Below are 24657 nucleotides of genomic sequence, written 5' to 3'. Positions count from 1 at the left end.
ACCAATTGAATCTCCATGCTTTTTCTAATTTAAAATTTTTCAACGCGTTGGTCCGTCTTAACCAACAGATTGAATAGAGATGCATTTCGGATTCCACTTTGCTAACTGTGAAAGAAAAAGGAGGGTTTCAAGAAGGGTCTTCATAGTTTATTGTTTCAGGCAAAAAGGGTGCAGACCCAAGCAACCAATAGTTCGGATTTTACTTGATTGGCGAACTCAAAAGTTCCAATTTAGTTCAAATTTAGTTCCATGGAACTTTATTGTTGATTGAAAAGACGCGTAGTCTGCAATCAGAACTTAATTCTCAAAGAGGTACTGTATTTATCCAACACCAAGCATGGGAAAATTCACTCACTCACCCGAACGCCACCGATAAAAAATTGCAAACAAATTGCTGCTACCGAACACTCAATGATAGCTGAACCGTACTGGGTGGAGTGTACCATGAAAGCGTCGGAACCGATTGTGTAAAAGCGAGAATCGGAAGGAACACGAAGAGAAGTGAATACCAATACACTTGTATCTGCGAGGCACGAGTGAACGCATTTAGCATCCATTCGCCGAATGCATTAACCCATATCCGCCCAGCGTCCTAAAAATAGGACAGAAGCCCCGAACGCCCAGCGTCCTATAAATAGGACAGTACTTGTAGTGCAAATATCTTGAAAATAAAGAGGTTTAGGAGAAAACTGTCTTCTGCAAAGTTGATCACAGGACTGCTGACTTCCACTTGGTAACTATTTTAATTCAGAATTAACTCACCAGGTGGCGCACAGACGCCAACAAATGTCGCATTTATAAGCAACATATGAAACAACTTTCCAGCGTACAAATATTTGCTTCGTTTATATCTCAGTCCAGCGATGAGATACAAAATTGGTGTCTTCGACAAAGTTGAACAACTAAATAATACCTATTCGCATAGAACCTTATAAATTCGGAAAACACTCCCAAGATGGCGCTAGTGAGCTAAAGCTTTATTTGCTTATATCTTAGCCCAGTTATGAAATACAAAAATGGTGTCTTCGACAAAGTTGAATAACTAAATAATACCTATTCGCATAGAACCTTATAAATGCGGAAAACACTCCCAAGATGGCGCTAGTGAGCTAAAGCTTTATTTGCTTATATCTTAGCCCAGTTATGAAATACAAAAATGGTGTCTTCGACAAAGTTGAATAACTAAATAATACCTATTCGCATAGAACCTTATAAATGCGGAAAACACTCCCAAGATTGCGCTAGTGAGCTAAAGCTTTATTTGCTTATATCTTAGCCCAGTTATGAAATACAAAAATGGTGTCTTCGACAAAGTTGAACAAGTAAATAATACCTATTCGCATAGAACCTTATAAATGCGGAAAACACTCCCAAGATGGCGCTAGTGAGCTAAAGCTTTATTTGCTTATATCTTAGCCCAGTTATGAAATACAAAAATGGTGTCTTCGACAAAGTTGAATAACTAAATAATACCTATTCGCATAGAACCTTATAAATGCGGAAAACACTCCCAAGATGGCGCTAGTGAGCTAAAGCTTTATTTGCTTACATCTTAGCCCAGTTATGAGATACAAAGATGGTGTCTTCTACAAAGTTGAACAACTAAATAATACCTATTCGCATAGAACCTTATAAATTCGGAAAACACTCCCAAGATGGCGCTAGTGAGCTAAAGCTTTATTTGCTTATATCTTAGCTCAGTTATGAGATACAAAAATGGTGTCTTCGACAAAGTTGAATAACTAAATAATACCTATTTGCATAGAATCTTATAAATTCGGAAAACACTCCCAAGATGGCGCTAGTGAGCTAAAGCTTTATTTGCTTATATCTTAGCCCAGTTATGAGATACAAAGATGGTGTCTTCGACAAAGTTGAACAACTAAATAATACCTATTCGCATAGAATTTTATAAATTCGGAAAACACTCCCAAGATGGCGCTAGTGAGCCAAAACTTTATTTGCTTTTATCTTAGTTCAGTTATGAGATACAAAATTGGTGTCTTCGACAAAGTTGAATAACTAAATAATACCTATTCGCATAGAACCTTATAAATGCGGAAAACACTCCCAAGATGGCGCTAGTGAGCTAAAGCTTTATTTGCTTACATCTTAGCCCAGTTATGAGATACAAAGATGGTGTCTTCTACAAAGTTGAACAACTAAATAATACCTATTCGCATAGAACCTTATAAATTCGGAAAACACTCCCAAGATGGCGCTAGTGAGCCAAAACTTTATTTGCTTTTATCTTAGTTCAGTTATGAGATACAAAATTGGTGTCTTCGACAAAGTTGAACAACTAAATAATACCTATTCGCATAGAACCTTATAAATGCGGAAAACACTCCCAAGATTGCGCTAGTGAGCTAAAGCTTTATTTGCTTATATCTTAGCCCAGTTATGAAATACAAAAATGGTGTCTTCGACAAAGTTGAACAAGTAAATAATACCTATTCGCATAGAACCTTATAAATGCGGAAAACACTCCCAAGATGGCGCTAGTGAGCTAAAGCTTTATTTGCTTATATCTTAGCCCAGTTATGAAATACAAAAATGGTGTCTTCGACAAAGTTGAATAACTAAATAATACCTATTCGCATAGAACCTTATAAATGCGGAAAACACTCCCAAGATTGCGCTAGTGAGCTAAAGCTTTATTTGCTTATATCTTAGCCCAGTTATGAAATACAAAAATGGTGTCTTCGACAAAGTTGAACAAGTAAATAATACCTATTCGCATAGAACCTTATAAATGCGGAAAACACTCCCAAGATGGCGCTAGTGAGCTAAAGCTTTATTTGCTTATATCTTAGCCCAGTTATGAAATACAAAAATGGTGTCTTCGACAAAGTTGAATAACTAAATAATACCTATTCGCATAGAACCTTATAAATGCGGAAAACACTCCCAAGATGGCGCTAGTGAGCTAAAGCTTTATTTGCTTACATCTTAGCCCAGTTATGAGATACAAAGATGGTGTCTTCTACAAAGTTGAACAACTAAATAATACCTATTCGCATAGAACCTTATAAATTCGGAAAACACTCCCAAGATGGCGCTAGTGAGCTAAAGCTTTATTTGCTTATATCTTAGCTCAGTTATGAGATACAAAAATGGTGTCTTCGACAAAGTTGAATAACTAAATAATACCTATTTGCATAGAATCTTATAAATTCGGAAAACACTCCCAAGATGGCGCTAGTGAGCTAAAGCTTTATTTGCTTATATCTTAGCCCAGTTATGAGATACAAAGATGGTGTCTTCGACAAAGTTGAACAACTAAATAATACCTATTCGCATAGAATTTTATAAATTCGGAAAACACTCCCAAGATGGCGCTAGTGAGCCAAAACTTTATTTGCTTTTATCTTAGTTCAGTTATGAGATACAAAATTGGTGTCTTCGATGAAGTTGATCAACTAAATGAGAACTATTTGACTAAAACCTTATTTGTACGGAAAACACTCAAAAGATGGCGCTAATGGTCGAACATTTTGATTGTTTATATCTCAGTTCAGTGATGATTTACAACATTGGTGTCTTCGACAAATGTGTTCAACTGAATGAGATCTATTCGCCCGAAAACTTATTAGTTCGGAAAACATTCACTAGATTGAGCTAGTGGGCAAATATTGTATTTGCTTGCATCTAAGTTCTGTTATGAGATACAAAATTGTTGTCTTCGACAATGTTGAACAACTAAATGATACTTAGTCACATAAAACCTTGTAACACTCACAAGATGGCGCTAGTGGGCAAAGATTTTATTTGATAATATCTCAGGCAAGTGATTAGATACAAAGTTTGTATAATGGACAATGTTGAACAACTAAATGAGCTAGTAAGTGAAAAAGTAGCGTGATCAGTTAGAGTAAATGAAAAGTGCCGCGATCGGTTAGTTCTGTCTGATCTTTCGACCTTGACGCTTGCTCCTACGGGGGCCAGCGACGAGGGCAGGATCAAACATACACGGAGAAAAACGAATATACTAGTTAGTGTACGTTATATTATTTTCTCAATATTATCGGTTTTTAATCTTTGAGAAGCTTATTATTTTATACCTTGCCAAGCTTATCCGTGATTTATTTTTCGTCGTGCTTATATAGTGAAATACGCTAATCTTGGGACTTTTCAAAATATAATTTCATTTTGTTCGGTTCGGTATCGAAATCACATTGTGTTATGAAGCTTTTTTTTCGAATAATACGCGCTATAGCAATATATTTTGCAATCCAACTTTTATTTAAATACAGTTTTCTGTGTCTTGAAGTGATGCCTAAAAAGAATAACTAATATATGGAGAAGAAAATGCCCGAAGCCATAAACATAGTTTTCAGCAGTTGTGGCGTGCTCAGCCCTCATCAGAGGACGCCCATCATCAAGGGACATTTGTCTCAGGGAGCTTACCGCAGGAGGAGATTAGAAGTTACGAATTTGGTGAAATTGGATTCAATAATTACGATAAGGTTAGTTCATTTCATCATAATCATATCGGTATTTCATCATCATTCAAACTTTTCCAGATTATTTTGTGGGAGAGTATCAATCCGGTCGTCGTGAGCGATTCGTAAACAACTGCTTCAAGTATGTAGGAAGATTATTGTGATCAACGCTGGACAGATTGGAAGAAACCTTAACCATGAGTAGCAGACACATACACCACATATTAATGAAATGGAAATAAATGCGTTGCTTTAAAAAATCAACTTTCTTACATTTTCATTGCGTTTGTTTACAGAAATTGAAAAGAATGGCTTATTTTATTCATTGTAAATGATTTTAAAACTTTAAGCATTATATGCATAATTCTCGAAAAATCATTTACTGATATAAAATTCGTTTATACTAAGCAATGCTTAAATCATTTAAATGCATTTGAATGAGTGAATAAACCGAATATGGTTTTAGAATGGTATTTAACCAATCTAGTATACATATTTTAAGGCGTGTATCGCTCGTCGGTCTAGTAAGTGAAAAAGTGGCGTGATCGGTTAGTTCTTTTTGATCCTTTGAACTTGACGCTTGCTGCTGGGCAGTGCGTCAAGAGAGCCAAGTTTTTTTTCCTTTTCGGGTCGCGCGCCTATTTTTTTCTGAGTGCTTTTATATAGCCGAGCAAACGAGTGAGGCTGAGAGTGGATTGTGGCTGCACAGTGAAGGATAAAGGATCAATTAGTGAGCTCGTTTCAGAACAGAACACCCCTTTTTACCTTTATTTTTGTAATAAAAAAAAAACTTTGAATGGTTTGACACTACAAGTGTAGACTTGCGAAAGGTTCACTTTATTCAACAAACTTTGGATGGTTCGCCACTGTAAGTGTCGGCATAAGAATAAGAGTGTTCTATGATGTTCCAACCAATCGAGTTTTTTGTTTCTTTTCAAATAAGTAAAATATAATAACACATGCTTTCGTCCTGACAGCTGTAGGAATGTTACATTTAGGTATTTGTTCAACAAACTTTGAATGGTTCGTCACATCAAGTGTCGGCATAATTTTCCACTACATAGAAATTGTTCATATCAAATGAAAATATTATATATAAAAATAAGCATGTATATATCTCACAAATCATTATTTATCATGGTCTAAACGCTTATCGAAGTGAATCCTGTGACCCAACGATCCTTCCCATTAACAAACATCCCTCCCAGTAACCTTTGTGGAGATGCAGAGGCAAACACGATCTCCAAATAGCAAAGGTTACACACTAACATTCCTTCCCCCAATCCCACCTGACTACAAGGACGTGGCCGGCGCCGTTATTGACCCTGTATAAATAGAGGCACTGAATTATGCACATTGAAGAAGATTATGGCCAATCCCAGCCGAACTTCTAATTGATTCTTTGTGCATTTTCACTGACTTCGGTCAATCACGGAATAGCAACCATTGATATGTGTAGTCAGTCTAAGCTAAGCTAAGCTAAGCTGGACAATGTTGAACAACTAAATGAATCCTATTCGTCTAAAACCATATTAGTTCGAAAAACACTCACAAGGTAGCGCTAGTGGTCAAATATTTTATTTTTTCTTTATCAGTCCAGCGATGAGACTGAAAAAAATTGAACTCTCGAAATTGGTATCTTCGACAAAAGTGCTCAACTAAATGGGATCTATTCGCCCAGAAACATAGTAGTTTGGAAAATTCTCCCAAGGTGGCGCTAGTAGACAAAATATTATTTGCTTTTATCTCAATCTAGAGATTGGATACGAAGTTAGCGTTTTTGACAAAGTTGGAGATCTGAATGAGACCTATTCGCCTGAAAACTTATTACTTTGGAAATCACCTAAATGGCACTACTGGGGCACACATTTTATTCGCTTATATATCAGTCCACTGATTAAATAAAAAAAAAAAACTATTCGCCTAAAACCTTCTTAGTTCGGAAGTCATACTCATGATTGTAGTCCAGTGATGAAAAATTTGGTATGTGGAAAACGATAATCAACTAAAGGAGATATTTTCGCAAAAAAAAAACATATTAGCTGGGAATTGCTATTATGTGCGAAACATCAAGGAAACAACCAATAAGAAAACCTAGATCAAAACAATGGATACTTACTATCGATTCGAGCAACAATCGCTTATTTCGGATGCAATGCTCCTTACATTTTTAGATGAACCTTGACACCATTAAGATCTTTTGATCTTTTGAAGGAAGTGAAGAACGAAAAAACCAACAAATTGACTTATCCATCCATGAACTGAACTCCAAGGGTGAAGGGCGGCTGTCAAATGAGAGTAAAATTGAATAGCCGTCAACCTAAGTCCAGAACCAGTTTTATGACTTAAAGGTGGAAAAGTAAAAATTATTATTCGCAAAATTACAGGTAATAAATGCGCTTGAAAGATATTGTTTCAAGCAGTTATTTACTACGCGCTACTGCAGTGCAATGTTGCCAATTTAATCAGAAAATTGTACTTTATTCCCAAAATGAATGTTTTCGAGAAAATTGATTACGCTTTCACCATTTTCACCACCAGGTCGTAGTTTTGTATGGTTGTTTACTTTTGAAAACCAGCGACGCGTTGAGGTAGCAGTAAAGAGCCTTCCTTGCTGAACTCACTCGGACCAAGAATTGTGACTTTTGAGCGGGCACGCTTCAGTATGCTCCCCAGGTATTCTGGCCAGCTCTAGTGTCAAAAATCTTGGACCGCGTGGATTCGGTTCTATCGGTGAATAAGACTATATGCATCAGTGTTGCAGTAATTTCAACGATATAGCCGAATAATGTTAGCTTCAAATATTCACATCTGTAAAGCATGTAATAGTTGGAGTCCAATATTTGACTGTCATTGGACTGAACGACAAACTTTTGATTAGCACTAACGAAATTTTGATATTTTCAAATATAAAGGATTTGGATCGCTGTCAGATCTGAGCCACATTGTATACTAATAACTTGACTGAGAAAAAATATTTTGATAGTTATGTTTCCATTATCAGCTGGCAAGTTTTATATAATCTTTTTGAAGACTATTCTGAAACATCTTTAGGTTTTTTGTTAAATCAAAATATTTGATGTAAGATTTTATTTTGTTTTTGGTATAAATGGTTTAAGTGTGCATAATTGTACATGTACATGAATGGAAATGTATGTATGTCTGTGTCTTACTTACGTGGTAGAGCAGAAAATTGAATTGAAGTCACTAAATGATTTAGTTCTGGCATGAACCTTTCGCCTCTGAAATTTTTATTCTTTATGTTGCAGTTTCTTTATCAGGGTACGTCCATAAATTACGTCACGCAAAGTTTTGTCATATTCATCCTCCTCAATTTTCCTCTGTTTCACACTTTTTGTATGGATTCCAATTTTTATATGGGTGACTACCGTAGGTTTCATTGTAACTCCTTCCTTCCTCTTCTGTACGTGACGTAATTTATGAATTACCCCTCACCAGCAGTTTTTTCCAACTTGTTTACATTGTAATGGGTCGAACTGCATGAAAATATATTTGATTAATTTCGAAAATAAACTTATAGAACAGCTAGATATGGACGACACACTTTCAAGATTTTTTTTGGATCCCCACCATAGACTTGAATTTTTTTGGTGAAATAAGGTTTAATTTATGGGAATACGACTATGAATAACAAAAACGGAGTTGAATTCCAATTGTGAGATACCTTGGGCGTTAACGGGTTAAACTAGTGATCCTTTATAGAGAGATAAGCGAAAGTAAAATGGAATGATTTGGCAACAGACCAGCAGTGCTGATTTTGCTCAGCGTCGAGAATAATATTGTTAAACGGACATGACTTCCTCATTGCTTTAAAGTGTATTTTGTTTCGTTATAGATCTTTGAGCTACATATCAAAACTAATAAACAGCAGAAAAAATCAAAAACTAAAAATCACATTGACAAAAATTCAAAAAAGTAAAACATTTCATTTTTTTGCTTCAAGCAAAATAACTTTTACCGAAATAATTTCAAGCGGATTACATTACTTCCCAAGAAAAGTTCAAAACAAACATAACGCATGTTCGTTTGGCTCACACTTTGACAGCTCTCGCTGCTCGATTGGCTCACACTTTGACAGAAATGTCAGCCTCCGCGAATCTCTCTTATAAAGGATTTCTACATTAAACTGACTAAGCGGATTCCGACTCACTGAATCATTCCATGGTTGGATTGCCAGTCAGAGATTGCTCATCAGCACTCAAACCCGAATGCCACTCGAACGGAATCAGAATGTAAACAATCATTCGGTATTGCATTCGGCTCCTTTTGGCTTTCAGAATCGGTAGCGACTTGATCAGTTGCCGTTTTTGTGTCGCTTAGTGCTCGCCGATGGAGTAGAATAGGCCAGGGGAAATGGTTCACCTAGAGTGAATTTATGTCAGAGAAAAAGTAGATTTTGTATGAGAATTGACAGAGAAATGAATGACAAGTTGATCCACTTCTCCTGGCCTATTTATTTATTTTATTTATTTATTTATTCTCATTAAGTAACATAAGACTATTGTCTCTTTGAATTGTTACCTTTTGTAAAAAGGGGCACAGAAAGGTGCATCAACATATCAAAACTAATTCGATTACAATTCAATAATTCATCGCTTAAATCTAATTTAATTGTTAAAGTGCTCTGTACATCTCCTCTTAAAAGCTGAAATTGAGTTTTCTAGGGTTATATCGTTCGGTAAACAATTCCAGAAAGAAATACCTCTTATGAAAAAGGAGTTGCCGTATAGGGACGTGTTGTGACGTGGGATAGCGTATTTTCTTGCACGGGAACTACGTAAGGGCTTTAGTTTTGTATAAAGATATTCAGGAGCTTTTGTTCTCGCAAGTTTGAATAAGAATAGGCAACATCTTAGCTGAGAGAATTTATTAAATGGACAGCCTATCAAATGATATTGAAGATGGGAAACTCGATCATATTTATTCAAACTGAACACAAATCTTACACAAGCATTCAAAGCTACTTGCAACCTTGATTCAGCATACATTGACGATTCGGTTAAAAGGAAATCACAGGCAATGAAATGAGGTAGAACTAAACTTTTGAAGAGTTTGAGTTTAATGTCCGTACTTAAGAAAGAGGAAACTGCATATAGAGTTCGTAAACTCGCATATATTTTCCCACATTGTTTGAAAATAAATTTATCAAATTTGAAATTTGGTTGAATCATAATACCCAAGCTTACGCCTTCTTCCAAATACGCAATGACAGTATTGTTCAGCTTCAGAGTTGGTTTCAGTATATTATTACATTGAGAATGGCTTAGGAATAAAGCACAAGTTTTATCGGCATTCAGCAAAAGCTTGTTTCTAATAGACCATGCATTTATATTGGACAAATCTTCATTAATTTTCTTGGAGATAGCTATGGCAGTATTTTCCATACACCCGAAGTAAAGCTGAACATCATCCGCAAAAATATGTATCTTACAGTGTTTTAAGACTTCTGGCAGATCGTTGATGTAGAGAGAAAATAGAATTGGCCCTAGAATGGAGCCTTGTGGTACACCGGATGATATTGGAAGATAATTGGAAAATATTCCATTGTTCAGGACCGTTTGAGTTCGGCCACTCAGATATGATTTGATGCGATTCTTAGCGTGAGTAGAAAATCCAAATCTAGTTGTGAGTTTTTGACATAATACATTATGAGAAATGGAATCGAAAGCTTTCGAAAAATCTAAGAGCAGAAGAACAACTGGTCTTCCTTTATCCAAAACTAATCCTATGTCATCAAAAAACTTCAACATAGCGGTTTTCGTGCTATGTTTTTCCCGATACCCGGATTGCTGTTTAATTAGCAAATTCTTCTGGTTGATATAATGGCAGACTTGATCCTTAATTATGCGTTCAAAAACTTTCGACAACGCTGAAAGAATGCTTATGGGACGTAGGTTCTGCAAGCTATTGAGATGAGTTTTTTTCTTCAAGGGTAAGATTTTAGTTTTTTTCCATTCATCGGGAAAAACGCTGGTTGTAACAATGGAATTGAATAAATGTGTAACAGGTCTAACTATAAGTGGATTGATTGATTTCAAAAATTTTATGGGTAGATTATCCAATCCAGTGGCATTTGATTTCATTTGATAAAGAGCATTGATTACATCAATTTCATTTATTTGGTCGAAATAGAATTGGTTTCTGATGGTCACGCTGGTAGTAGCATTATTTATATCCAAAATACAATTACTCTTAGAGAAAATATTAGCAAAATTTGCATTAATCTCATTGGATTCAAATTCATTTTCTGAACTCTTAGTTCCCTTACCAACACCGATGTTTTTCAATCTTTTCCATAACTCTTTAGAGGGAAGTTTCGTATCTAAATTTCTTTCATAGTATGCTCCTTTTGTCTGGCGAACTTTCAATGTCACCTTGTTACGGAGAGTTTTAAATGCTTTCAGATCAGATGAGCTCTTAGAGATTTTCCACCGCTTATAAGCCAAATCGCGATCTACAATGGCTTTGCTTATAATGTCGTTAAACCAAACAGTTTGTTGATTTTTCAGAAACAATGAACGTACAGGAACGTACTTATTATGCAATTCAAGAATGTTGGAATTAAAAAAAATCAAGCAGGGAATTTGGATCATTTATACGATAATAACTATGCCAGTCTAAGGAGTTGAATTCATCTAAAAGACCTTTGACATCGATGGCATTATAGTTACGATATTCAATTTTTTTTAGCAGACACGAATGCTATGACAAATGGTAAAGTGTCTTAAATAAAACATAATAATAATAATAATAATAATAATAATTTTTTTAGGAGTGTGAACAATGTCAAAATCAAGTGATGCAAAAACCATATCGTGATTGGAGAAATTTGGAAGAAAAATTTGCCTATGGGCACTGGAATTTGAAACGTTCGGCTTGAAACAGCAGTCTCGCTCCCGACTGTGCGTGGAAGCAAGTGAGGGAAACGCAATAACTGAGTGAGCGTTTCCCATGCTTGTCCAGCACGAACTTTAAAGTACAATTGAAGATTTCTACGTTCTTTCAAATAAACTCTAAAGTTCACAACTAGTTTACTACTAACTAACTTAGAACTTCAGTGTAAAGTTCAGTTAAATCACTAACCGTACTCGAGTTTCTATAAAATAATCGTTTTGAGTCAAATTCGTGAATGAACGTTTAATGTCACTTCCAAGAACAATTCCCGCAATCTCATGATCTCGCCCTAAGAGCCATTGGTAACCAAGAGTGTAGCTCATTATTTTTAAGCAAATTATTGTAACAAGATAAAATCTATTACCGGTTCTATACCATTTCCCGGAAATCATTTCCCGGATACCCCGTTTCCCAGAAAGACATTTCCCGGAATGACCCATTTCCCGGAAAATCATTTCCCGGAATAACCCGTTTCCCGGAAAGTTACTCAATGGTAAATAAAATAAGTGATTTCCGGTTCTATACCATTTTTTAAAGCAAAGTAATATGAGAACCACGAAAAGAATGGGCAAATTTCTAAGAATACATTATAAATAGTCACTAGATTGTTAAAGATTAGTTTTTCGACGTTCATTCCAGCCACGAAATGTATCGAAAAGAATGATCACTGTCACCCCGCACGGCGGTAACATTTCATTGATGTTCCAATGCTTAATTGCATCCTCGTTTTTCATGTTGAATAAAACTATTTAAAAATTTAATAATTTAGCTTTTAGCTTTATTAATAAATATTTTGAAAAAATATATATTAATGATTTTATCCAATGTATTCTTAGTTTTTTTTAATATATCGAGGTTTCATAATAGATCGAAATTTTTAACAGCTAGGATTTTTTTTTCAAACAATCTGATTCCAAGCTTAGTTAAGTCTATTTATACATCATGTAGACCAATTTTCTAGATCTTTCATCCCTTTGAAAGGTTTCCAACTGTAGACTTACTTCAAGACTAAATAATCTCAAGACATTTAAGACCTCTACACCATTTTTGAGCAACCTGTGAGAAAATTTTTGCCCGGTGCAAGTTATTCTGGTATTATTATTATTATTTTTGTCCCACTGTCTACTATTAATTGGATTACATCAGGGCTGCGAATGGTAATAGTAGTAAGCTTGAATGACGCGAAACTCACGTGGCACTTCTTACTACAGTAGTTTGAAAACGTGTATCTCATAAAGTAGCCTATTTTTGGTTCATGAATTTTCTAAACCATTAGTGTCATCGAAGGCTGTAAATGGAGCAAATATGCTCCGGAAAATAGAACATTTTCCTACAGAAGTTTTGGGTTGCCTTTAGCAACGGGTGTTTTACTACATTCTAGGCATTTTGCCTACAGCACCTTAAGCTTTCGGTTTCACTGGCTTCGCTGACTGCGATTAACTCTGCTTGGTAGCGTGAATTTCATGACTTTTTGCAACCCTGAATTACACACAAATTATGTCACGCACATTTTTTACATATTGGACCAACTCCTTTCTTGTCAATTTTATAAGGCTTGTGACGCTTTCTTCAACTCCTTCCGCACCTTTGGAATGAAACACTAGCTTGAACTTTATGCTGTGATTGTGTTTCAATTGATATCATCGTCTTCATTTTTTTTCTTTCTGACATGACGTTTCAACTGCTTCTTGACTAGAAGAATGTTTCATTCCTAAAAATTCTCGAGCGGCGGGATTGGAACCTGCGATGCTTAGCTGGGGTTTTGCTGAACAGCTGCTCAGTTAATGAACAGCTGCTGAACAGTTAATCGCTACGAATATTGGGGTTCCGCGAAAGTTCATTATTAGTGCATTCCGGGAAGTGGTATTCCGGGAAATGGGTTTCCGGGAAACGGGTCATTCCGGGAAATGATTTCATAATCAACTCTTCATCATAGTATTGTTGAATAACATGTAAATCCATTCATTTGCTCAGTAACATCACGCTACACACTCGATTACCAATGTTTTCAGGACGAGATCATAAATTAAGCGAGAATTAAAAAAAAAACTTTTATATTGTCAAACAGTTTATAAACAATATAAACAGTAGGGCGATTCAAAATTAAAAAATGTTTTAAAATCCAATCTTCCATATGTTCCTTACCATCCTTACCATAAAAAATGTTCTGTGAAATTTTCAGCCTTTTCGGTGGTAATTTAAAGGTGAGTAAAAGTAAGTTTATATGGAAATTACTATGGAGAAATATTGAGAAATGTTTCAAACACGGTAGTACTATAATATAACAACAAACTAATCATCCACTAGTGAAAACACATTCTTCAAACCTTAATGCAGGATTTTGCTGAAGAAACAAATCCCTTTTGAACAATTTTTGTTTGGGAATTTTATAGGGGCTATAATCTCATATGAAGCTAAATAGTAGCAAACAAATTCATAAATATCTCCTATCCTATCCGTCAGATTGAATTTCTCTCTTCAGCCAATATCTTAGTTATGGAAGAATGAGTTTTAACTTTGGGATGATAAGTTTGTACTCACATTCCAGTACTAACGTGTTTGAAACATTTTTCAAAATTCTCCTTAGTAGTTTCCATATAAACCTACTTTGTCTTTGGGCCACCTTTAAATCACCACATAGAAAGCTTAAAATTTCACAGAACACAATTTTTATTATATGGGTGATAAGGAAGATATGGTAGTTTGGATTTTCAAACTTTTTTTAAAATTTTGCACCCTTCAATAAACAGTGTATAAAATGTTGATGAAATATGCATATACTTTCTTTTACTGACCATTATAATACTATTAGCGTTAGCGTTAGCGTTAGCGTAGTTACGGTATACTTCGTAGATTGGATACTAGCAACATTCATGTTTCTTTTTAATAATCTCATCCTGACTACTTTCAAGAACAAGGCAGGGGAGTATACCTTGTTCAAATCATAAACAAGAATACTAAAAGCATGAATATCGCTATTCCCGGCCACGCCCATCTTTACCGTAACTTGGGATAGGGGAAGGAAATGTTGATGTAGCACTTACTTAATGAGAGGCCACCGACTCAGCGACACCCTCATAAGTGCTACGGAGTTGGAGGTTGGGGAAGGTATATTGTCAGGATTCGCCTAGAAAGCTGGCGATAGACCATAAATATTTGTTGTTTAAGCGTTTTCAAATTAATCTTTTGAATGCCGGCAATCAAAAGAGAAAACAATAGCTTATTTATAGTATAAATAGTATTTCGCGAAATGCTTGTCGATTGTGCAGTAATATTTTTGCTCAACAACCAGTAAAAAGCAAAACCGATCCCTCCAGGGTCATCGGATTGTGTAACGATACGCGGAAAAAAAAAATCACGCCTATTGAAAAACTGTACTGTGCTCATTGAAAAACTGTACTGGGTGATACTGTATTTTTAGATAATCGAAAAACGAAAGGAAGCGCGTTCGAACTAAACACCCTAGGACACAGTCGGTTTTTCTGCTCAAAATTATACGAAAAGCAGGATCGATCCCTCCAGGGTCATCGAACAGTTAAAAAGCATCCACAACCGATTGTTAGTTGCGTTACACCCGCCCGGACAGAATGCGCAATCTGAACATAATTATCAAACTCCGAAAATAACATTTTCCGTTCAAGAAACGATCAGAAGTTCCACGACGCGAACAAAAACGATCCGGAAGGCTCACAAAAGAAAAAGTATCATACTGGAACAAACTCACCGGATTGATTTTCTAAATTTATGTGCTGCATGTCACTTCCGGATGGTTCGGTGAACTTCGGGCGGCCAAAAACCAACAGTACTGAGGACACAAATCAAACAAATCACTTTTTCATTTTTCACTTTTCACTATTCCATTTCTGAATGTAAAAACGGTCCTGCTTGGGCTTCACGAAGCACTACCCAGCAAGACGCTCCAAAACAGAAGAAAAAAAAATCTCCGGCGACGAAAACATGCGCGAAACTGTGAGCTAAATCTATCGGACGACGCAAAACCGAACTGTCCTGCTTGGGCTTCACGAAGCACTACCCAGCAAGACGCTCCAAAACAGGAAAAAACAAAATCTCCGGCGACTAAAACATGCGCGAAACTGTGAGCTAAATCTATCGGACGACGCAAAACCGAACTGTCCTGCTTGGGCTTCACGAAGCACTACCCAGCAAGACGCTCCAAAACAGGAAAAAACAAAATCACCGGCGACGAAAACATGCGCGAAACTGTGAGCTAAATCTATCGGACGACGCAAAACCGAACTGTCCTGCTTGGGCTTCACGAAGCACTCTTTTACTGACCATTATAATACTATTGTCCACAAAGCAACCAATATGTTAAGCTTTATTAAGCGTTTTAGCTTCAATTTTCGGGATCCATATACGATTAAAACCTTGTACATTGCTTATGTAAGATCAGTTTTAGAATATTGTAGTATTGTGTGGTCCCCACATATGAAAACACATGAGGATAGAATCGAATCAGTACAGAAGCAATTTCTTTTATATGCCTTACGCAAATTAGGCTGGACAACGTTTCCACTGCCATCATACGAGGCTCGATGCATGCTTATTGACATCCAAACTTTAAAGGAGCGTCGCGAATTAGCCATGATTTCATTTGTCAATGATATAGTATCGCATCGTATTGATTCCACCAATCTCTTATCTAGTTTGAATTTCTACACGCCCGCCAGACAGTTGAGGAATCGGAATTTGTTCGCATCAAACAATCATCGAACTAATTATGCCAAGTTCGGCCCAATAAATCAAATGATGTCTCTTTATAACCAGCATTACACAGAAATTGATTTGACCATGTCGCGAACGAAGCTTAGGCAATATTTTAATTCCCTTAGATATAATACAACATAGTATTAAGCAAACATGTAGTCTACAATTTGATTGACGAAATAAATAAATAAATAAATAGACTTTGAGAATAAAGGGGTGTTCATTTTATTATGCCCCTAATTCCCCGATGAAATTTGAAAAACTTTCTCTACAGTTCCTTACTTTAAAAAAACACTCGACGATTGATTCAAGTTCGTTTCTTAGTTAAAATATTTGCAATACAAGACAAATATGTTCAATATGATACCAATTTCAATTTTTGAGGTTTCGTCCGGCTTTCCGCCACTGTGCATTATTGTGTCGATTGCCGGTTTCGATGTGTTAAGTGCTACCACACACAGTCATTAAAATGGAACATTTCGACGATAATTCAATAACAATGCAACATAGCTCTTTTCTCCCGCGCTCTTTTTTTCTTTTTTACTCTCTGTATGCACAACGAGCCCCGGTGGTATTTTCGTCTAATTGAATTACATTTAGCATCTATTCACACCTTGTTTTAAAGAGTTTCCAATTTCTGTTTTCCATCTGGCTGGCCGGGAGGCAAAGTATACCTGTACACGTGTGTGGGGTAGCAAAATCGGAGACTACCTCTCGCCGAACGTGGAATGTGCCCCAATCGGCCCTGAAGCGAGAAGAAGCGCGACTATTGCTAACAAGGGTTATACAAAAGTAAATGTTAATGTTGCCCATTGGCACGATGCTCTCAATAGGGCTATAAAGGTTTTTTTTTCAAACGGTACGATATGTTGAAACTTGACTTTTCAGAAGTGCTCGGCAATGTCAGCTGTGTACCATGGGGATTAACACTTGAAATTTGGTTTGAATTATATATTAGCAAACCCTATTCACTGGCTAGTACATTTTACCAAGCACCCAATTCAATTGTATTTCAGTGTACTCCACCAATCAATACGTTCAAGCTAAGACGACGAGAAATGCTCCGATCCGGGCTTTAGTTGGCAATCGATGTTATCATTAGCATTTAAGGCTATCAACAACGCATAATTGGATGGTATGGAAGCGAACGCAATAACTCCTTCTTACCGCATGCAATTGTAACACGTAATTTAAAAGAAGTACGATTTTACGTGGCTTAACTGTTTATTTTTCAAACAATTTTCTCATATTTGGTAATATAAGGTTCCATCATTTGTCTTTATATTGTTACTAGAACGAAAAAAAATACGTTTAAATTCAGAGATTTAATTCGATTAGACCAATCATTATATTTCATACAATGAATTTCATCAAAAGGGTAAAGTAACAATATCAATTTCGTCCTATTTATTTTACTTTCTTCAAAATGCAGAAAAAAAAATATTGTCACCGAACAGAAACTAACACTAAGCAACATGCATGAGTCAGTACTTACATTACAGTACTAACTTGATTGAAATATTTTTCAAAATTTATCCATAGTAATTTCCATATAAACCAACATTGTCTTTTGGCCGCTTTAAAATATCACAGAAAATTTTTTGATAATGATGGTAAGGAAGATATGGGAGATTGGATTTTCAAATATATTTAAATTTTTAACCGCCATAATACAACATTCTCTCTTTAGATCCTAAAAGTATAGACCCATACTAGTAAAACCGTATTTAGGTTTTGAAAAATTAGTTAGAAATTTGGAGCTTCACCATTTTCTATTTATCAGCTTGATTTATCCCTAATACGACTATATCTTACAGACTATTAAGAATTTCTCAATGATATCTTCGGACAAAATGGTCTTCAGTCTTCACACCAAAAGAAACAACTTTTGTGCACATGTATTCTAATGTTTTAGTAATTGTTTGGTACAATATTACCGGAAAAATTGTAGGTTTTTTTCATGTTTTGGTCATAATTCATAAATCGTTTATGTTTCAGCCTGACTGTCTTCAACAAAAATATGCTCTTAATCAACACAAGCAGCTTTACTGATCATTTTGATAGCCTACAAACAATTCTTCTTCTTGGTTTGCTAATATTAACATTTCAGTGTTCGTGCTGTTGTATTTTGTACACAAACAGCTGCAAAACCCTCGCTCTATTCGTCGTATCATACTTAAAATGTTCCACTACGGCAGATATTCAAACATACCTGCAACATAGACTCATTTTCCAAGTGTAATTCTTCTTGCGAAAGCTGTCATGGTTCGTACACTTCTACACCAAAAATGCTATAAATCTACTGTATTTCGATAAATAACTTCAGTTCAATTATCCACTTTGCACTTTTTCACCGAAATCGCATGGACGAACACGATTTGAGAGAAATGTATTGGTTTGTATGGATGTTTTTGGTCCTCCAAGGTCTCCATTGAATATATGCCTTGGGATCTACGACCGTAATAAGTGATTGGGGTTAGTTTTCAAATACTCCAAAGGTCCCTAACTATTCATGTGAGTAAACGGTGCATTGTATTAATTTGTTAACGGATGTTCTTGGTTATCCTAGATCTCTATCGAATATAGGCTTTAGAATTTACAAGCGAAACCAATTTTCAATAAGTAGATTAAAAAACCCGAATTTAGTACTATACCATTTAATTCCACTAGAGTTTGTATCCTTTGACAGATACGTGTATTTCGACCTCAACTGTAAAGCCGTCTCCTAAAGTCGAGTCTAGTACACGACACTGAAGACGGCCTTACAGTATTACGCGTATCTGTCAAAGGATACAAACTCTAGTGGAATTAAATGGTATAGTACTAAATTCGTTTTTTTTTCATCTACTTATAGGTATTCTACTGAACAACTCGAAGATTTATTATCAATTTTCAATAGATGTTTCCAACGATTTTCCCTAACCGAAGGTCGCCATCTTGGATTCCAAAATAGCGTCAGACATCGATTGTCGTACCTTTTATATGGGTTCCCAACGATTTTCCGCAACCTGCAGTTGCCATCTTGGATTTCAAAATGGCGTCGGACATCGATTTCCGTCATCCCTTTTCGTTCCGTTCCAAAAAAAACCCTGTATGCATGAGTTTCCAATGATTTTTCTCAAACGGAGGTCGCCATCTTGACTTCCAGAATGGCATAGGACATCGATTTTCGTCATCCCCTTGTCGTGTCCGTTCCAAAAATACCTACATTGCATGGGTTTCCAACGATTTTTCTCAACCGGAGGTTGCCATCTTAGATTCGTGTACTAGACACGACACTGAAAACGGCCTTACAGTTGAGGTCGAAATACGCGTATCTGTCAAAGGATACAAACTATAGTGGAATTAAATGGTATAGTACGAATTTGTTTATCGGCATATCGGTCTATTTTGCTCGAAGTAAGAGGGAGCATGGAGAAGAAAGCAATGAATACTAGATGGATAGGTACAGCCGGGCTGTCTTGGTAGTGTCATTCTCAAAACACACCCAAGCCGTTCCCATAGGGGACGTTAGCCACAAGGAAGTGACGTTTCAAGTAATACTGTTTCATAAGGTATGCATTCTTCAACATCTAATCCAATTTCTCTCGCCGTTCCCTTACGGTACCTATCCATCTAGTATTCATTGCTTTCTTCTCCATGCTCCCTCTTACTTCGAGCAAAATAGACCGATATGCCGATAAACAAATTCAAAATAAAATTATCACGGTCGATACCTTTGTATGTATGCTATAGTACTAAATTCGGTTTTTTTCATCTACTTAAAGGTATTCTACTAAACAGCTCGAAGATTTATTATTGCCTATAAAGTTTTCAGAGAATACATCAATGAGGTCTATCTGCCCAGAGTACAAAAAACCCAATGGCTTTATGATCACTTAAGGGTCGAATCTACAACTATTGAGATCAATAATTCAAAATTATTCTAAAAAGACGCTTGTAAACCACAATCAGCAAAATATTTCCCAAATCTCAGCAAACGAACATAATGACCGTCATAAAATAAATAATTGGGTGTTTGGTGGCATCAGTTTTGAGAACAAACATTGAAAAATTATTAAAATTCGGAAAAGTATTTAGCGTGTAGTTTTTGAACGGGTTTTGCAGTAAATATTTTAAAGATGTCTATCTTTTTCTTTTCATTTCTAACATTCCTTCTAAAATTTTAGCATGAAAAAATATGTAAACATGCAGTATATTTTCAATGGAGAATTTCCTTCATTATTGTTGCATAAGTATATCATTTTATAACGAAAATTGCACTCTATATACTGCCGTAAATCGCAAGTCAGTCCCATCTGTAGAAAGTAGGCATTGAGAAAATGGGCTTTGAAGTTTCCAAACTCGTTTTCTATACGAATATTCAAAAAAATCCACATTAATCAAAAGTAAAAATGTGCTTATTTCGTATTCCTTAATTCAAAGAAAGATCTATTCTATATACAAATTCTGAATTAGTTGTTATAAAGTTTAAATCATCCTGAAGCTATGTAAACAGCAAATGATTGCGCAAACAAAACGAGCATCGAAAATTAACACTCAAATTAAAAGGAGAAAAATAACTACCATTCCTTAGCTTTCCCTTTTAAATCGAACGACATTTATCTATCTACTCGAATTTGGCACAGCCAAACTAAACAGAAAATTAAACCAAAATCAAAGGGCATCCAATTCAGTCATCGATTTCCTGTCAAACGGAACCCGCTTCTCTCAAATCATTCGCTGCAACTTTGGTAGAAAGACGTTCAAATTGAAAGAACGCGTGAGTGATTGGAATGCATTTTTCCTTCGGTGCGCAATCTTTCACGCCTGGCCTTAATGGAAGCGATGTGCTGGAAAAAAGATGGGCAAAAAAAACTCCAAATGTCACACCCCTCGCTTCCCGGCATAACGCTCTAATAAAAGAATTAGTCTCAATTTTCGACTCAACGACGGCTTCTTTCTATGCTGCTCATAAAAGAATAATTGTCCCATATGGATTTTCGAACGAATAGCTTTTTCGTCGTAATACTAAAGCTTTTGGGAAGTTTCTCACTATTTGTCCTTGGCTAGCGTTTCATACAAAAACGCAACAAAAAAGGTTAATGGCTAAATTATGCATTAAAAAGAGAGCAAACAAAGAGAGCTCCTCAATGCTAGAAAGGTCCTTTCGCAAAGTTACGCGAGATTTGTTTGAGAAAAAAAAACTTCGAACTTTGAGCGTTAGTGTCGCAATGCCAACTTCTTTCATTTGGGACAGTTATGCCTTTATGGGCAGTATGGATGCGTGTTGAAATTGTTAATTTTCTCGAGAGTGATAAAACCAACAAAAAAAAAATACATCCATTAAAGCGCGATTTCTTACGCCAAGAATAAGGTTGAGTGAGGGGACGCAAGAAGTTCAAATTGAGGGAGAGAAAAATGTTGTCCTCGCGTCTGCCGGGCACTAATGGCTTCCCCGGGTTGTGTCATCAGATTCCATTTCAGGTTGCTACTCGTGGAAAAAAGAAAAGAAAAAAAGGATGCTTAATTTCAGTTCCATGGATCCCTTGCAATTGCCATTCGCGAATACCTTCTATTCGTTGGCTTTTAATTACGAATCATCCTCTGGTCCTGGTTGGCAATAAATGTTTTCCGCTTGTGTTTTTTTCTTCTTCGCTGCTCACTTCGTAGAAGCTTCTATTTACCGGGAACGATTTTAGGTTTGCGAACCTTTTTTTACGTGTCCATCCCCTTGCGCTGTGCGCCCAAATGGAGAGGTAGCCAAAAAGTTGTATAATTAATTAAATTTTATTTGATTAGTCAAGCCAACGGCCTTCTCCGGACAAAATGAACATTGTCAAGAAAAAATGTCCTCCTTGTAGTGGAAAAAATAACATTTAGAAGGTGAGAATGACAAAAAATACAAGAGCAAAGGAATGTGAAGAATTTTTCCGACATAAAAAATAATTAAAGCGATGCTGCAACTTTTTTCATGGGAGGTAATTATTCAGCGTATTGAATGAACTTAATCTTACGATGTTTGTGGATGGGTCGCTGGTTGTTTATCCAGTTTCTATAAAGATGCTCCCCGCAAAAATAGTTCAATTTAGAAATCAAATATTGTCTATCAAACACAATTTGACTTTATGTCTTTGGGAGCATGTTAACGGAAGAACGCGAAATCATCAAAAAGTGGAAGCAGCACTACGATGAACACCTAAATGGCACTCGGTATAGAACCATCAGGACAACGAAGGTGATGGCTACGTCAGTACACCTGGAAACCTACCTGCTCCTATGATAGGGGGATGTTAAGGATGACATTCAACAGCAAGGCCGCTGGCAGGGATGGTGTTCGAGAAAAACTCATCAAGTTGGTCCAGGAGGGTAATACTCTTTGTCCTGATGATGTCACTAGACATCGTAGGAGCTCTAGTTTGCGAATCGTCCATTCCATATTTGCATTATTGTTTTAAAAAGTGCTAACGAAACGATACTCTTTCCTCCAACCTCGTTTTGCCCATTCCTTCCAAACGCTGGCTAAAATATTCTCATGGGCCTGATTAACTTCGATTGTTTTGATGCAACCAAAGAGCCATGATCTTCGGTCGTGTATTTCACTCAGCTTCCCCCTTCCCCCTTTGCCCTTCGCACTCACGAAGCCAAAAACAAACAAATAACGAATGAATTAAATGTGCAACAAACATCAACACTCTTTTTCCCGCTCGCCCAATTTACCACCGGGAACACGAATGCAGCTGCATAACCATAATGCATCTGTTGCCACGAACGAACAAAAAATAACAATAATCGGGAAAACGAATAAACAAACAATCCGTTGATTATAACCAACTTGTAAATTTCCCTGATGGCGAGCGCAAAAAGAAAATGGTCTCGAAAGAACTCTGTGCCCAAGCAGAAGACAATGGAACGTCGTCGAGCCCGGGCAATCATGGTTTATGCAAAAATTGCAATCGAATTCAGAAGAATCACTGTTTTATTTATGCATCCCATGCGCTCACACCTCACGCTTTTGGCGATTCTGCTCGGAACCTTTCCAGCCAACCGGGTTCCATTCGTTGTCGGATTGGTATTTACCGTATCACGCTTTGCGTTCTTCCTCCCCCGAACTCCCTGATGCCATCCACCGAACGAAGTCGTCAAGCTGTCTATTGGCGATCGAGCAAACCTGCGACTTGCTGCTTCTTCAGGTCCTTGGTCATCCATGTTTGGCCTAATGAGGCAGAAATGTTTGTCAGGTGAGAAATTTTGCTGCCCTCTTACAACAAGGGCAGCATGGGACTGGAGAGCCGGGATCATTCTTTTTTTTCATGATCTGGCCTTATCCAAATGTTTTTTCGTGTTTGCAGATCCACCAGCCGAGGTAAGTATGCTTCAGGCAGGAACACTTGTGACACGTTGCTTTTGTTTCTGGCACCGATTTGGACTGCGAGATGACCATTTTTGGTCACGTGTGGCGAGGTGCACTTTGTGGGATTTTGTGGGACCCTCTGACCAAGGGGGTGGCAAGAGCCAGTAATTACCAACCCAACACCAATTCAACATGGCGTCCAGTGTTCTTGTTTTGATTATTTTGGGATGGACAAAACAAAGTTTTTATGGGTAGGAGACATCAATGATACCTCGCTGATGCACAAAACAATAAACAAAATGATGAACAAATGAAAAGCGTATTAAAATACGACGGTTTAATGCGATATGTTTAATTGCCAGAATCTAGCACTAGCAGCGTATGAGCCGTATACTCGAAAATCAGGAGCAAGGTTAGGGCAAACCGACCAGAAAGTGGGTACCAAAACGTGAAGTACCAAAACGATGTGAGGAAGAACCGAAGTGTATGCAGAATGACAGTCGTGTCAGTCCCCTGCCTCTGACGAGATGAGATTATTGTGGGAAATGAGAATCAACGAATTGTCACTCGATCGAACGGTAATCGGAATATATTACTGTCCGTCAATTATCGTTTCCAAACAAAAGAGCAAAAATTCTGATATTCAGGATGTTGGCATAAAACACTATATCCGGTGTCAATGCGCATCGTACCTTCGTGCTGTTCGTACACGAATTCTCTCTGCTCTTGGAAGTTTTTAAAACTACGTAGGACAATAAATCAGTACTTCTCAGTGATACTAAAACACTACTTTTCAGTATTATTTTTCTACTATTGATCCCTTTAGGATCCTTGTTGGGACCCGTGCCTTCGATTTTTCGTTGGACCCGTTAGTGAAAGCCTGAGAGAGACTCGCGAAGAGGAAAAATATCAACGTCATATGCAGCCCAGATTCCCCTCTCATGAAACGTCAAATGCAGCCCACCGTTTTTATGGCTGAAAAAGTGAAAAGTATTGTGTTCAAAGTAAACTGTTATTAAAAACCTCAGTCGGCGGAGCAGCTTTTTCCAAAGTTGCTGATAAATCTTAGCATAAGATTAATTATTTCTAATGTCTGCTACGTTTGCTGGCATGAAATTTCACTCAAACGACTATTTATGATTCGATGTAATGCAAATTCAATCATGTTTTGCTGAGAGGTTCATGTGCGAGTTTGAACAGCATGCGCATAATTGGTATAAACACAAAGTGGAATAA

At 36.8% G+C, this 24657-nt stretch overlaps 1 long non-coding RNA gene across 1 annotated transcript; it reads left to right on the top strand.

Moving 5' to 3' along the window:
• The first annotated feature begins 4356 nt into the window (after positions 1-4356).
• LOC110681446 lies at positions 4357-4709 on the top strand. Its single transcript, XR_002503202.1, has 2 exons — positions 4357-4469; positions 4527-4709. It is a non-coding gene; the product is annotated as an uncharacterized LOC110681446 (long non-coding RNA).
• The last annotated feature ends 19948 nt before the right edge of the window (positions 4710-24657 follow it).

This window comes from Aedes aegypti, unplaced genomic scaffold (genome assembly GCF_002204515.2).
Source record: "Aedes aegypti strain LVP_AGWG unplaced genomic scaffold, AaegL5.0 Primary Assembly AGWG_AaegL5_hic_scaff_927_PBJ_arrow, whole genome shotgun sequence".
Taxonomy (NCBI): domain Eukaryota; kingdom Metazoa; phylum Arthropoda; class Insecta; order Diptera; family Culicidae; genus Aedes; species Aedes aegypti.
This window is presented reverse-complemented; position numbering and strand designations above follow the sequence as displayed.